The sequence below is a fragment of the Crocuta crocuta genome, unplaced genomic scaffold (assembly GCF_008692635.1).
Source record: "Crocuta crocuta isolate KB4526 unplaced genomic scaffold, BGI_CrCroc_1.0 scaffold233, whole genome shotgun sequence".
Taxonomy (NCBI): domain Eukaryota; kingdom Metazoa; phylum Chordata; class Mammalia; order Carnivora; family Hyaenidae; genus Crocuta; species Crocuta crocuta.
In genome coordinates this window covers 8,961,855-8,978,252 of record NW_027529526.1, presented here as the reverse complement: position 1 = coordinate 8,978,252, position 16,398 = coordinate 8,961,855, and positions in this window count along the sequence as shown.

Below are 16,398 nucleotides of genomic sequence, written 5' to 3'. Positions count from 1 at the left end.
ACAGCCCCCTTCACCTCTACCTCGTTTTTTCAACGGGAATATGAGAGTGGAACTGAATTTTCCCCGACCCTACCCGATTCGGATCCGTGGCGTGTCAGAGCAAGGATCTTTCCTGGCGCCCCCAAGGAGCCTTGATTCTCCCCCCGCCCTCCCCGCAGCCCGGGCCTCCCCGGGATCAACCTATAGGGTTGAGGCCTGGCGCCCCCGGGGCGCAGTGCCTGGAATAACTATTGGTCTCCAGGTCCTCAGTTTTGGCCTCCTTAGGTGGGGGAGCCAGGAGAATGGGTTCAGGACAAGAGGATGCACCTAGATGCGTAAAGGCTTCATTCAGCCCCTCATTTCTAACACCCCCTGCAGAGTCAATAAGAAAGGGATAAAAGGAAGGGGTTTACCGTCTTTGTACCTCACACAAGAGGAGAAGCAGCTTTTCCCGAAGGAATGTCCGGCCAGCGGTCACGGAGGAATACCCAGACTATACCAGACTAATTTGGAAGAAGTATTTGCGGAGCGCGGGCGTTTGGAGGATTTTAATTGCTAGCTCCTGGTTTTTGGGGTTTTTTGGGGGGGTCGGGGGGAGGTTTGTTTACTTATTTTTAAGCACGTTGAAGATTGTCAGCTGTGTATTTCCATTTTATGTAAGGTCCACCATAACAAATAGGATTAGGCTTTTTCAAAGCCAGAAAGATGAACTATTCATACTTCTCAGGCAATATTTTGAAGGAGGGCTACCGGAATATGAAGTGTTCCATCGTTTGCGACATTTTAGCTACCAAAAAAAAAAAAAAAAAAAAAAAGAGTCCTGGTTATACGAAAACGTAATCATGTTTCAATGTACTTAGCAGAAATTTTCCCATCTTCATTTTGAACATGCAGTTCTTGATACAATGTATATCAAGAGCAAGAAACTGTGTTTTATTTTTTTTAATGTTTATTTACTATTGAGACAGAAACAGAGCATGAATGGCGGAGAGAGGGGGAGACACAGAATCCGAAGCAGGCTCCAGGGTCTGAGCTGTCAGCACAGAGTCCCACGCGGGGCTTGAACCCATAAACCGTCAGATCGTGACCTGAACCGAAATCAGACGCTTAATCGGCTGAGCCACCCAGGCACCCCAAGAAACTGTTTTAACATGCATGTCTTTTAAAGAAAGTGTCCAATAAAGGACTGGATTTTCACAGACCAGACGTGTTTGACAGGTCAAAACAGCTCTTGGTGTTGAAAGCACCTAATCCGTAATCGTCTTCACGAAAGTTGCAGTTTGTCCTAGGACATTTAAACCTGCTAATACAGGGGCGTGGTGCGGCTCTGAAGATTTCTAACACAATTCCAGCATCTTTAGATCTTTGCCATATATGAGGCTGATCATTATCCCTCATTATATTAGTAGTTATTTGTTATTAAGTCAATTTCACTTCACCTTTAACAATTGGAAAAGATGTCACTCTTGAAGTCACATGTGGGTAAAAAAAAAAACAATTGGAAAAGATCTCCCTTTCGGAGTTAGTTACATGTGAAAAAGAAAACATTTTTGGTAAGTGTGAAAATTGTGTTTCAAATACAAGAAATTGTGTTTCAAATACTTTGTAATTTAAGGACCCTGTAGCTTCAAAATAACACCAGAATAATAGTTCTTTTTAATGCTGTCGTAGGGCTTTATAGTTTGCAAAAATGTTTTTCATATTTGTGGTACTTTATTTTTTACATAACTGGTTTACATTCTTCATGACGGATAATACATTCCTTTAATCTAATGGAATAGTGTTCAAAAACACTGTTCTAGTCTAGATTTCAAAGGTTATGTATTGAGCCCTAACACCTGGATGGTCTTTTGAGGAACCTGAAACTCAATAATTAAAAATTAAAAAAGGTTTTAGGGGCACCTGGGTGGCTCAGTCGGTTAAGCGTCCAACTTCGGCTCCGGTCATGATCTCACGGTTCATGGGTTCAAGCCCTGCATCGGGCTCTGTGCTGACAGCTCAGAGTCTGGAGCCTGCTTCGGATTCTGTGTTTCCCTCTCTCTCTGACCTTCCTCTGCTCACGCTGTCTCTCTCTCAAAAATAAATAAAAACATTAAAAAAAATTAAAATTAAAAAGGGTTTTAATCTTTGGTAATTGTGAACTTCTTTGGTATGGACTTTACAGTTATGAATGTATGTGAGAAACTTGACTGACAGAAAGTAACCCAATGTAAGAAGGTGAAAATATGGGTAAACATAATCTTAATTACCTTTCAATCAGTAGGAGAGATAGATTCACAATTTTGAAATGTTTCCATCACATTATGGATGTATGAAAATTCAAGTCATTATCTGGATTTTAGTTTTCAGTTTATAGAAAATTGAATTTTAAACACACCCACTTCAATCTGCTAGTTTTAACATTTCCATTTTATGTCAGTTTTCTGTAAGACTGAAAAACTCTTAGAGTCCTGACTGACTTGTTAATTCATATACTTTTGCATTATTTTAACTAGCCATGTCAAATACTGGTTATTATCCTAACACATACAACTCTGCAGCATCTGCTACCCTCTCTGTGCTTACACGTTCCCTAATCATACATCTCCAGCTCAAATATCTAACTTCAGTTCTGAATTTCCAACACCTATTATTAATCAGAGATGGAAACTTGTAGCCATATTGTGTTTGGGCCACACAGTAATTTTAAACATTTGAATTAGTTGACATTTGCATTTTTGGAGATTTTACACAGAAATCTAGATTTCTATCTTTTTATAAAAAAAATCTTAAAACATGGAAATACTGGAACTGAATTTCCAACAGGGCAACAACATTTAAGTATAGCTGAGTAGCCACTGCCTCATTTATGTTTTCTCTTCATTTCACTACAGTTAAATCTAATTTGATCTACTCGTTTATATTCCTGTCTGGCCTCTCTACCATTTTACTTTTTTGAGTTATTTGTTCAAACTCACTTCAGTATGTAACTAACTGATCATCTTCCTATTATAAGGAAAAGAAGTCAGACTGGTTAGTTCAACTATCTTCTCTTACTGTGTAATATTGGCCAAATTATTTAACTGCTCTCTTTTCTTAGTTTCTAAATCAGTAAAATGGGAATAATAGTATTTGTAGAGTTGTACAGATTAAATGACATAATGTTTGTAAAGCACATAGCCTACCCCCTGGCAATTAATGTCTGTTACTATATTATCAATGATATTATCAACCACCTGTTTGACAATTGCTTTATTTTGCTAAGGATTCTACTAGAAATTTGACTCTACATCATTTTCTCCTTTCTTTTGATCAGGTTTAATATCAGTTACTAAGTCCTAGTGTTACTTCCCTCTGAATCATCTTTTCCCCTACACTGTCAATGCATACATGTTAATCTAGGCCTTAGTAGATTTTTCTCCTAAATTACTGAAAAATTCTAATTGGTCTCCTGGTCTTTTCCCTTTACTCTGTATACTCACATTAGTCCTCCTTAAAACACTGTTTTGTCCCCCACAACATATTAACCATGCTCAAGCACTCATTAGTGCTTCATTTTCTGATCTCAATCTTGGCTGCACAGCAGAATCACCTGAGGACCTTATATTTTTATTTCTTTATTTAAAGATTTTATTTTTAAGTAATCTCTATACCCAACGTGGGGTATGAACTCTTGAACCCAAGATCAAGAGTCACACGCTCTACTGAGGCAACCCCCCTAAGGTCCAGGACTTTTAAAACACAATGTCCAGGCTGGATACAGGACTAGATAAATCTGGATTTCTCAGAGTGGGATCCAGGCATCAGTCACTTTCCAAGCTCTCCATGTGATTCCACTGTACAGTTAAAGTTTGAGAACTACTGTAGCAGATCAGAGTATTACAGAAAATGATAAATTTTACAACTGAAGAAAACCGCAGGAAAAGGAAACTGGGTTCGAGAAAAGGTAAGGGACTTTCCCCAAGTAGGGAAACAGGCATTAGAAGCCAGGCATCCTAGTTCATAATGCTTCTGCCTGGCTTTCAAGCCCTTCATATTTTGGCCCTACCCTACCTCTTCGGTTGGCCTTATTTTTCACCACTCCCAAACACCCAATCTTCTCTTATAGAGCCAGTTAAGCTGGTATTGCTGCCTCAAAAAAAATTCACTCCCACTGATTCTCCATCAGTTCGAATTTTAAGACTATCCTCATTTATCCCCTCCAATTCATTCCTGAAGCAGATGAGTATCTAATTGCCCTGCTCAAAAACCTCAGTAAGGTCTCCCATAGCAGAATAACATCTGAACTCCTTAGTTTGGCATAAAAGGCCCTTTGCAATCTTGTTTTAGACTACTTCCTCTGTTACTAGGCACATCCCTCTTCTATTCCTTATTATCCATAATCTAGTTCTATAGTACTCAAATTCTGCTTCATTATTATACCAGTGTTCTATGCCATACGGCTAAAATTTGGAGGTCTTTGTCCACCTGGCAGAAAAAAATAAAGCCAATGGTTAGTATACTAATGGCTAGACATAGAACTTGGCTTAATCTCTGTTTTTAAGGAGTTTACAATCTAGACAAAAGATATGTAATCTAGACAATTACATACAAGGGCAGGGAAGGGTAGAATCAATGTTAAACTGAACCACCAAGAAAAAAGTGCTATAAGATTTCATGAAGCCGTAGCCATCCTTCCTTGAGTACCAAAATGATGATTCGGGATGGTCTAAATGGGCAAAGAATAGTTCTTGACTTGATCAGAACTCTGATGACTTTTAGTTTAAAGCTAATCAGTTTTAACTGATTAGAGTGCTGTTTTAGGGAAATTAACCTTGTGCTTGGAGTAGAATGGATTGAAAAGGCAAACCTGAAGATAGGGAAATCAGTTAGAAGGCTATGTTCTGTATTATTTTTATGGGGCTTATTTTTATCTCCCTTTCAAAATCATAAGGTCCTTGAGATGGAGAACATTTATTTTGCATTTCCAGTAGAGTTCTTTGTACACAGCAGGAGCTGAGAAAATATTTATGCATATTATCTTGTTGACATTTATTCGTTCATTTTTCTCTTGGCTTCCATGACTTTACAGTTTCCAGGATTTCCTCCTACCTCATTGTCTCTATCACCAATTCAGCTCTCTTTGCTGGCTTCTCCTCTGCTTGACCTCTACATATTAAAGTACCCAAGGATTTATTCTGGACCTTCTTCTCTTCCCTCTGAATACTTTCCCCCTATCATTCACCTATCCTATGATTTTAAATACTATTTACATGATGATGATTTCTAAATTTATAACTCCATCTGATTCATCCCTCCCCCCATGAAAATTATAGATATATGTCAAATTGCCTACTGAGATTTCCCCTTGGGTATCTAATAGGCATTTCAAATTTAACATGTTCAGAACAGTTTTCCCCCATTGTTCACCATCTGCTGGTTGCTAAAGCCAAAACCCTATGAATCATTCTTAATTCCTGTCTTTCTTCTCCCATATCCAATGCATCAAAGTTCTACTGGCTCTATCTCCAACGTATATCTTGAATCGGTCCACTTCTCTTGATCTACATTGCTGTCATTTTAATCTAACCACCATTATCTCTAGCCTGGATTACTGCAATAGCCTCCTAACTAGTCTCTCAACTTCATCTCTTGCTCTCTAATACATTCTCTACCCAAAGCCAGTCATCTTTTAAAAATGAAAATCAGATAACACCACTTCCATATTTAAAACCCTTTTGATCATGGATATATGTTACAGCCATAGTAAAATTCAAACTTCTTATTGTAGCCTCCATAGCTTTACATGATCCAGCCCTTGAATATCACTCTGGCTTCATCTCCTACCATGTTCTTCCTTGTCCTTGATACTTCAGTCACACTGGTCTTTTTTTTCTTTTCTTCAAACATTTCAAGTTCATGCACAGCTTTCTATTCCTCAAACATGCAAAGGCTATGGCTGCTTCTTTTTCAAGTGCTACTGTCCAAAAAGCTCTGATTCCAGTCTTTTCTTTCTTTCTTTTTTTTTTTTAATGTGGCTGGCTCTTTCTTATAATTTAGGACTCTGCTTTATCAACTTACGGTCAGTCACCTTTTTAGAAAAGCCGATCATCCTATGTAATACCTCCTTTCCAGCCACTCTATCTTATTACTTATTTTTTCATAGTCCTTATCACTATATGAAATGATTTTGCATTCTTTTATATTATCTACTTATGGCATTAGTATGTAAGCTCAATGAGAGCGGGGAGTTTGTCATTTTCACAGTTATATACCTTAGATACAGTGATTTTAGAGTAGTTTCTGGCATATAGTAATATCAGTGAATATTTATTGACTATAAGAATATATATTCTCTCATTTGAGTGTCAGTACAAATCATGTGGGTAAGTAGGGAAGTGTCATTCCCCCCATTTTAGAGATAGGGCAATTGAAAGTTAGGTGACTTTTCCAATGTAATTCAGTTAGACTGTGACAGAATCTCATGCTTTTCCAAGTGCACCAAACTCTTTTCTACAGCAACATGACTAACTATGATGGAGATATTCCTTTTCTTGGTCAGTTTTGCATGCAGTGTGTAAGGTGCTTAGATTAGTTTCCTGTAGCTGCTATAACAAATTGTCCCAAAGTGGGTGGTTTGAAGCATCATAAATTAATTTTCTCACAGTTCTGGAGGTCTGAAGTCCAAAATCAAGGTGTTGGTAGGGCTGTACTCCATATAGAGGCTCTAGAGAACCCATCTCTTGCCTTTTCCAGCTTCTGGTGGCTGTTGGCTTGTGGCTGCATCTCTCTGTACTCTGTCTTCACATTGCCTTCTCTGTGTCACAAAAACTTTCTCTTATTTTCTGTCATGATACATATGATTGCACTCAGACAACTGAGAATAAACACCTCTCAAGATCCTTAATCTCATCTTTTTGCCACTTAAGGCAATATTCACAGGTTTCAGATTAGGATATGGACATATCTCTTGGTTGGGGGTGGGGGGGAGTGGTGGTGTCACTATTCAGTCCACTAAATTGCTCATAGCATTTTATCTACAACTAAATTCTTGGAATTCTACTTAACTCTATTTAACTATGATAGTTAATTTTACGTGTCAACTTGCCAAAGCCTTGGTGCCCAAATACTTGGTCAAACACTCTGGATATTTCTGTGAAGGTGTTTTTTTGGATGAAATTGACATTTCAATTGGTAGATTTTGAGTAAAGCAGATCACCCTCCATAATGTGGGTGGGCCTCATCCAATCAGTTGAAAGCCCTAATAGAAAAAGGAGTAACTTCTTCCAAACAAGGAATTCTGCCAAAAGATGGTCTTTGGACTCAAACCACAACTCTTCCCTGAGTTTCCAGCCTGCCAGCCTGCCCCATTAGATTTTGGACTCACCAAACCTCAACAATCACATGAGCCAATTCCTTAAAATAAATCTCTCTATATATAAATACAAATCCTGCTGTTCTGTTTGTATGGAGAACACTGACTAATATAACAGCTACTTGGAAAACTATTGTGGCCAGGTAGAGTCTTTTTTTTTTTTTTGGAGAAGTTGAAATTAATCTCATTTTCTTACTTTCTCTGGAAGGTTGATGGTTAACTTAAAAAGCTGGTCATTTAAAAAGAGTACCTAGTCTTAGGTAATTTTTAAAGCAGAAGTACAGATATGCAAGACATTCAAATATGCAATTACTAGGGGGTCAGTTTTAAATGTCAGAAGATGGGTTATTATGCTATTGTTCTGAGAACTAGTATATATATTTATGTGTACTGGAGTGGAATTCGTCTACTAACTTGTTTGTAAAGTTACTTAATTTGTATGTTGAGAATTATAGAATTTTCTTAGAGATATGCTACATGAATACATGTTTCTCTTTATAAATTTTTGAGTTTCTCTAATGAAGACCAATCATAAGTATCCTTAAGTAGGATAATGACAATAATCATAATGATAATAATAATAATACTTCAAAACTATGCAGCAGTATTTTTCTAAGTAGTCCAAAGCATTTTTTCATCTCACATCATGGAATCTTTTCAGGGATATGTAAGAGGTAGGTAGTATTAGTAGGTAGTATTACAGTTTTATAATTCTACAGATGATGCAATCGAGGCATTTTAAGATCTGTATCTAGGGTCTTGCTCCTAGATACAGGAGCCTAGAAGTTGCCCAAGGCAGGGTCTAGAAACCAGAATACCCTGTTCCATGCCAAGTATTCTTCCTTCTTATAAAGTTGTTTGCCTCATATGTTTCCTGGGCTGGAAATTTAGGATCACTGATCCTTCTTCAGATTTAGGTGGTAAACCAGAGCTGTACTTGCTGTGTGTTTAGATATTCTGTATTTATAGTAATTTTGCCAGACTGTGGTATAACCCTGAAGGACCACTTCAATGATGGAGAATTTCATGATACGAAAACTGTTGAGAATTCCAGCACATTTGGACCTGAGTAGTCTAGTACTCATGGCTTCTAATTTTAGACTAAAAATATTAGTGAACATGAGAAAGATATGATAAAATGAGAAATGGGAAAGTTTTGTGATGCCAAGTGAAGGAGTTGATTTTTCTTAGGTTTATTCATCCATTGAGAGAGAAAGAGAGAGAGAGAGAGAGAGAGAGAGCGCACAGGAGGGGCAGAGAGAGAGGGAGAGAAAATCTCAAGCAGGTTCCACACTCTAAGCAAGGAGCCCTATGTGGGGCTTGAACTCACCAACTGTGAGATCATGACCTGAACCAAAATCAAGAGTCAGATACTCTACTGACTGAAACATGCAGATGCCCCAGGTGAAGAAGTTTTTACAGAATACCCAGCTGTGTGCTTTTTTGAATCTTAAATTTTGGCAATGAAACTGAAATGTAGAAGAGTGTTCATTTTTACCCATAAAATTATAAATTAATTAAATGTGATTGCCCTGGCTCATGTAAATATTGCTGAAAGTGTAGTAGTCATTCTGTCAATAATTTTGGAAGGATAATTTTTGTGCTTCTAAAAACAATAACTTACACTGTTTACAATAACTAACTTACTAAAAATAACTTATATTCACAATGATTGAATAATGATTTGGGCTATAGAAAAAGAATAGAGAGCCAACTATAAAAGGGAAATTTGAAAAGTGTGGCAGGCCTATGTGTAACAAAGTGAATCCTGGATGCTATTGCACCAAATACTTACCTTTCACATTATTCTCCGACTGACAGTTACATTTTATTGTGGTTGATTAGATAAAGAGTGGAGAGACAGAACACTTGTGAACCAAGGAACTCAAAACAGAAAGCAAAGGATCATAGTGAACGCTGATCCATAGTTACAAAAGTCTGTCTTAGAGACTTTACTCTCTCCCACAGCACTGCACATCTCCATTTTTATGTCCTGCAGATGAACTCAGAGCCAGTCCATGATTCCTCCCCTCACTTAAAAGAGACAGTACCTCTTGGAGTACACAAATCAACAAAAATCTTGGCTTGGGATGCAGAATAACAAATCAGAACAAAGGATTGTCCTTGTTTTTAGATAATTCACTGTATCCTGTTTCAGATTCTCTCCCCCTCCCCGCTCCCCCCAACCATCATTTAACTTAGAATTTCATATTTGTTTTAGAAAGGATGCTTATTCTCTTCTGGACAGAACATGTTACAAGTCTGCCTGCTTTCTGCATTCATTCAGTCACGGTGATTACAAGGCAGAGATAAAATTCAGCTGTTTGGGGAAACAACTGGTGAGAAAGAAACTTAAATATTAATGGTAAATTCACACACACCTTTCTGATTCAGCTCACTTTTCCATATCTGACTAGAGCCAAAGGGCAAACACACATATACTGACAAACCACCAAACCAAAGCCAGAGGGGTAAAAAAAAGGACCAGAGTCATTTCAAAGTCCAAAGTAATGACTTTTGAGAACTTGGAGAGCTGATGATTTCGGAAAGAGAAAGCATTGTTTATTTTAGTTAAAGGAATTTCATTAAAGGAAAGTCAGAAAAATATAATTTTGACAACCCCTGATAAGTTTAAGAAAGAAACAAGGGAAATGATGATTTATGATTACAAAATGCACTTCTAAGCTCTCAAAGAAAACTGAATATAAGATAATGTTAGAAGTCAAAGAGGAAACATTCTTTTTAAAAAATGTTTATTTTTGAGAGACAGAGAGAGAGAGAGAGAGAGAGAGAGAGCGTGAGCAGGGGAGGGGCAGAGAGAAAGGGAGACACAAAATCTGAAGCAGGCTCCAGTCTCTGAGCTGTCAGTACAGAGCCCAGTGTGGGGCTTGAATTTGTGAACTGCGAGATCATGACATAAGCTTCAGTTGGATGCTGAACCAACTGAGCCACCCAGGCATCTCAAAGGATAAATATTCTTTCCTGATTTAAGAGTCAATGGAGAAAATCTTGAGACTTTATCTAAATAAATAGTTACTTCTTTGCCTATAGACCAAATGTAACTCATTGAAAAATAAATGCAGTATTAGTTTCTGCTTCATCTCTATGTTCTGCCTAGCACAGTGTCTGGCCTATTGTGGTCATTCAATAAACAATTGCTGAATTTTTAGTGTGGCTGAAATAACACAGATCTTTCCCCAATAACATCATGGATCGACTCATAATAATAATTAACAAACACTGTGCTTACTATGTTGTACACCAACTCTAGTAGGTAGTTGATACTATTTTTTCAAAGACAAGGAAGCTGAGGCACAGAGAAATGAGTATGTGACAGAACCAGAATTTGAGACTTAGGTAGCATGGGTTCTAGATCCCAAAAGCTATACCCGACTTACACTGCCTTGGGTCAATTAGAAGAGCTCCACAGTTAAATTTAAGCCAAGCTGGATACCTGTCTGACCTAAGAACCAAGAAGAGGAAGTGTGCCACTAGGCTGGGGAATTAGCATAGATATGAGGTGTTGGCTGATAGTAAGCCCTGGGAATCAGGAAGGATCTCTGCTAGTTTATGGAGTTGGGCAAACACGCTTGGTTACTGGAAAGTGAAACAGTAGATTTCAATTCTTCAGCAGGTCTTTCAGACCACTTTTTTGGCCACCTTTATGTTGTACAGAAATCAGAAAAGGAGAGAAGGTAGGGGGTCAGGTTAAGAGGGAGAGAGAAAGAGGGATTAAAAGCCAAGAACAAAAACTGGCATGGGGAAAAGGGGAGATAGAGCCAGAAGGCCAAGACTCAGAAGTTGATAAATCCATTATGGTGGTAGTATGCTTCAATTGAGGGAATTTCAAAAGTTTCCTCTTACCTCCACCCCTCAAATTCTGCTAAAAGGCCTTGTTCCTTTTTATTAGCGGAACAATATAAAAACTAAGAAGTAATAATGAACACGGTTTTTAAAAAATCAATTGTATGACATAAAGACTAGAAGGGGAAGGGATATATGAAATATAGCTTGGAGTTTTTAATTTTCTGTGGCATAACAATCTAAAGGAGACAGCTGGAAATGGTCCTGGAATGGACAAGAATAGCACATTGGTTTTTTTTTTCCCTCACTGACTGAAGAGGTCTGCAATCACTTTTGGTCCAAGTGTTACATGTAAATCCACAGAATCTACACATAGATGCACAGGTAAGCTGCTGATAGGCACTAGGTGAAGAATAAGGACAATAGTTTATCCAAAAAGGGCCTGAAATTCCATTCATGTGCAGTTTTCCCCAGGGCCTACATGTCTGAGACCTCGAGGAAAGAAGGGGACAAAGGAGGTGAGTGGCACCCTCAAGTAGGCTGTGGAACACATCTTATGAGCCTGGTCATCAACTAACCTGTGTTAGAACAGAAGGCTATACTTTCTAAATTGGAATTTTCCTTTTTACAGTTTCTTGGCCGAACTTCCTTTTGAAATCCATTATGTTTTAATAAAACTCATTTTGGGGAAAAAAAAACAACACCCTCCAATGCACTAACAAGGAAATTACCTACTATATATGCCAGGCATTGTGCTAAGAGTGCTAGGGATATGATAATGAAGAAGACTTTGCTCTCATGCAGCTAAGTCTTTGGGGAAGAAAGACACTGAAAAAGAAATTCAAATGTGATGTGTTGATACGAAAGAGGAAGTATAAGTTGCTAAGGGCATTCGTGGAGACAGCAATTAGTCATAAACAGAAGAGAAATTCTCAGTGGAAAGAAAAGCCAAGATAAAAACCAAAAACTCTCAAGAAAAAGTGGGAATAGATGGAGATCCATGAAGTTAAGGAGATTGTATTCATTTGACATCAAATGGGTTGAATATTTCAATTAGGCAAGAACTCCCCCCCCATTTTTTTTTTTTTTTCTTTTTGGGCCTTTGTCTAGAGAGTGGGAGCACTCTGAAAGATTTGGTCTGAATCCAGGCTCTTTCATTATTTTTCTGGAATAATTAAAACTGTTATACACAATAGGGCTACAAAATGTGGGAGATAGGGCTATTGTCCACAAGAGCTAATAGCCTGGAGAGACAATGTATAAAAATGAAAGAAATATAAGCAGTTTGTCAGGAGAGTATAAATGAATAAAGCCTTATAAAAGGCAGAGGAAGAAATTGCCATAGGCAGGAATGATAGAAGATGATGTCATGATGGAGATGGTCTATTTTAGAACTTATTGGTGAGCTATGATACCCCAAGACAGGGCTTAGTGTACAAAGCTGGGTTTTAAAATTCACCAGGATTTATCAACCTCAATAACTATTGAAATTTTGAGGCAGATAATTCTTTGTTGTAGGAGGCTGTCCTGTGTATTGGAGGATTTTTAGCAGCAATCCTGGCCTCTACTCATCACATCGGTAGCAACATTCCCCTCAGTTGTGACAACCAAAAATGTCTCCTAGCATTACCAAATGTGCCCTGGGAGGCAAATCACCTAGCAGTTGAGAACCATTGCATTAGACCCTGATACCATATTAAGCCTTGCTCATAGCATAAGGAAGGAGGTTCAGAAATAGAGGGGAGTAGCCAAAGATGGGTTGATCTGTAGTTATGATTATATAAATAGTTGACATCAAGATTACACATTCTGGTATCTAGGAGAGGGGTCTTGGACTCCAGAATGCCAGGCAAAAACTTCCCTTTCAGTATGAGACATTATGGGTTCAATTGTTCTTGAGACTAAATATCCAATGATCAGGACTAGACAGCTATTTCTGGGCCAACTGAACAGGAAAGATAATTCCATACTAAGTCTCACTCAAAGGGAAGATAAAAGTCTACTCAAACAAGTATCTATTAGGGATCTACAGTACAATTATGTCAACATATTGGAGATGAACAGGTTGAGCCATGAAAAGCTGGAACAGGTAGAAAGAGATGTGAAACCACTTCCTTTAGGTTTGGACTTATTCATGGGAGCTGAACTAGATAGCTCTTTCAACAAAGGGAAGACATTTTCATAATATTATATATTACTTATTAAGTGTCTACTATGTGCCGATACTCTAAAAACAGTATCTCATTTAGTCCTTACAATAACTCAGTGAAGTATTACTATCCTCATAGTTTGGCCAAGGTTTAGAGGAATTAATGACTTGCCCAAGGTTATACAGCTAGTCTGTAGATAAGCCAAAATTCAAACCTAGATTTGTCTGACCCCCAAAACTTTTATCTTTCCAATCACCATGCTGTCTTCTAAGGTGTGATAAGAAAGTGATGTGAAGGAAATTTCAGTTTCAGTAAGGGGTAGGGGTGTGGGAAATGAGTGAGCTCTGGTTGAAAGAGGAATTGTGTAAGGATGAGTGTTTACTCATACATACAGAGGTTCTTAGCAAATGTTTAACGAGAGTTTGTAAAATAGTATCATTTAATTAAGGGATTATGTTTAAGGGAGGCACGGATGAATGCTGGGTATCTAAAATACAATTTTATCCTTGTTCTTAAAGAATCCTCAATCTAATAGATACACAACTAACAATTCTACAGTATAATAATACTTGATGTGAACAAAATTTTATGGAAGCTCAATCTCCTTCTAATCCGAAAAAGTTGGAAAGCTAGTGACATTTCTCAGATTCCTTTTCAGTTAGGATTCTAGATGCAATTCAGTTCAATGGATCTTGTGAGAAATGAATTCAGAACTGAGCCATGGAAAGATACATGGAATGTAATTTGCTTGTGTGGATTTGGCAGAGGTATTATATGTGATTCCGGAGTTAGCAGTTTCCTATAACATAGTAGCAGCAGCAGCAGTGAAAGCAATGCAGTTCTGTGGTAAACAACAATGGCAGCAGCTTCCTATAGCAATGGTAGTGGGAATATTTCTAATCATGGTAGAAATATATGGTGGTGAGGGCTGAAGGTTATTCCAAGGAGTTGGGTCTAAAAGTTGCTCCTCTATTCCTTTCAAAGATTTTATAAACACTCAATTCTTCATTTAAAAAATATTGCCTAGGGGCACCAGGGTGGCTCTGTTGGTTAAGCATCTGACTTTAGCTCAGATCATGATCTCACGGTTTGTGGGTTCGAGCCCCGTGTCGGGCTCTGTGCTCACAGCTAGCTCAGAGCCTGGAGCCTGCTTCAGATTCTGTGTCTCCCTCTCTCTCTGACCCTCCCCTGCTCATGCTGTCTCTCTCTCTCTCTCTCAAAAATAAATAAAACATTAAAAAAAATTCTTTTTAAATTTGCCTAAACATGAACAAATAGATTGATAAGGACAGTACAAATATCCCTGAACATTACGGTAACAGCTGTCCTCTGGGGATAAAGGTTGCATGTGTTGTCATTCAAATGGGTTTTCTAATTTTAATGATGGTGAGGGATCCTGAGGTGGCAGAGGTCAGGTAGCAGTACATAACTGCTGTAGACACAGTGGGCACAATTACCAATACAAAGTAGTATCAGAGTAGTAATTGAAAGGTTTGATGTACAGAGATCTTGGGTGCTGGTAAACTCTTCAGAGTTTCCAGTACTAAAATAGCTAAGGTCTTAAATATTTGTGTAATTGAACAAACCCTAGGTTGGGAAAACAGAGGCCTGACTAGAGATACCACTAGGGGTGTAATGTAATACCTTTCCCCATTTCCTAGTTCTGGAAAGTTCACAGACTCAGAACTACTTGAATACAGAGTATGCTAGGTACCTTGGAGAAAGGACCTTGTGAAAATATCAAATATAAGATGTGTAAATCTTTCTCTCAGCCTTTCCCTAAAGGGGCATACAGCTATGTCCTAGGATAAAACTGTACACTGGTAGGAGGGAGAGGGGAAAGACATGGACAATGGTGTTAATCCCTGGTGACCCAGAATATTATGCACACGAGACTCACTGGTCTTATTGTATGTCCCCACCATCCAGTAGCAGCTAACCTTTAGAGCTCTTGAGTGGTCTTCTGAAGACTTAGTTCCAGTGTCAGCAGGGAGGGAACAATTTGCAAAGTTAGAGGGAACAATTTGCAAAGTTAGGGGTTGTCCTACAGCAGGGATTAGCAAATTATAGAATCTGACGGCTAAACCTGGCCCACATCCTTTTTTTGTACACTCTTTAAGAATGGCTTTTACACTTTTTAAGGGTTGTAAACAAAAACAAATATGTGACAGATACCATATACGGTCCTTAAACATTAGAGTTTTTACTATCTGGCCCTGTATAGGAAAAAGTTTGCTAACTCCTGTTAACTCCTGTGTTGGAACTAGCAACTAACATAGAGTGCTGTTTTTCCCTTATCTACAGTACATGAGCTGGGGAATCCGGGAGTGAGATAGACACCTCCCACTATTATACCTGTTGATCTACTCATAAAATGTTTTGCTTTCTATTCCTATAACTTTGAGGTTTGCCCATTTAAAGGTCTTAGTATCCAAGGAAGGAATATGCTCCCTGAAAAACTCAACAATCGTTCCACTTACCTGGAAGTTTATACTGCTAGTTGATTATTTTCAGCTATTCATGAGATTGGAACAATAGGGAGAGAAAAGAGGTTATAGCATAGGCTGGGAGAATTTATCTTTGATATCAATTGAAAATCTGATTGCTGTTATATAATAGGAGACAGGATGAGAATGTCTTGAAACTCAGGAGGTACTTTGGGTTACCTCCTAGTACTGCTATATACAGTGGGAAATATAAAACTATAGCAATTGAGTTCAAGCAGAAGCAATAAGGACTCATTCCTGAAGAATGAAGATTATCACATCACACGAAAACCTAACTAGCTGTAGATGCTGGCAAAATGAAAATAAAATACATAATGATGGATGAAAAAACCTCAGACCAGTTGTAAAATGAGGATGTAGTAGCTACATATCTCCTGTGTTCTGTTTTATATACATCTATATATGTTAATCATAATTGAATTTTCTTCCTACTTGATATAAGGTATATTTGTAGTTTAACTAATGGTATTATACTAATATTAATTTTTAAATTTGTGTGATTATAATATGGTGATATGTTAACATTATAAGAAGCTAGGTAAAGGGCATTTGTACTATGCAATTTTTCTGTAAATCTGGATTTCAAAATAAAAAGTTAAAAAAAGCACAATTATCATAAAAACAT